This window comes from Pteropus vampyrus, unplaced genomic scaffold (genome assembly GCF_000151845.1).
Source record: "Pteropus vampyrus isolate Shadow unplaced genomic scaffold, Pvam_2.0 Scaffold214, whole genome shotgun sequence".
NCBI classification, from domain to species: domain Eukaryota; kingdom Metazoa; phylum Chordata; class Mammalia; order Chiroptera; family Pteropodidae; genus Pteropus; species Pteropus vampyrus.
The window spans coordinates 1,147,342-1,148,031 of NW_011888995.1; the positions used below are offsets into that span (position 1 = coordinate 1,147,342).

The 690-nt window shown below is 45.2% G+C and overlaps 1 pseudogene; it reads right to left on the reverse strand.

Annotated features, from left to right (window-relative positions):
- Positions 1-220: 220 nt before the first annotated feature.
- LOC111747212 lies at positions 221-339 on the reverse strand (annotated as a pseudogene).
- Between the last annotated feature and the right edge of the window lie 351 nt (positions 340-690).

Below are 690 nucleotides of genomic sequence, written 5' to 3' on the forward strand. Positions count from 1 at the left end.
TCTGGCTTTTACAGCGACAACCTCCTTGCTTTTCTTTTTATAGCTGAACCCCCAGATGTGAATCCCTAGACAGTATAACTTAGTTTCATTCATTTTTCTCTAATCTGACAGTTTTATTTATTTGTTTAATTATTTTTTTTTAGGCGAGGCAAGCCTTGGCTGACCTCACAGATTGCAAGGACCTTGTCAGCTTACAATCTCTTACTTTTTTTCCTTTTTATGCCTACAGCACCTGATCTTCCTAGGTGGTCTCCCATCCAAGGACTGAGCAGGCCCGACCCTGCTTAGCTTCCGAGATCGGACGGGATCGGGCTTGTTCAGGGCGGCGTGGCCGTAGACTGAGCTTAAGTCTGTCTAAATGTACAGGTTCCTCCCCAACCCCTTTCATTCTCTTTTCTGTCCTTGCAATTTACCTGCTGAGGCACCTGAGCTATGTGAACTGCCAAGTTCTCCAGTCTGGAAGTTGCTAGATGCACACTCATGGCACAGTCTGGCCCGCTGTTCTTCCTTTATAATCCCTGCACATGGGAGCTGGAACTTGAGGTTCGATCAGATTCGGATTTTCGGATTTGGTCCTTTCGGCAAGAGGAGGAAGTGATGGAGTGTTCTCCATCAGGAAGCACGTGATGTCTGGTTATCTTTTTATAGGTGATTTCTTTTTCATTTGCTAACTGGGGTACTTTTATAAAG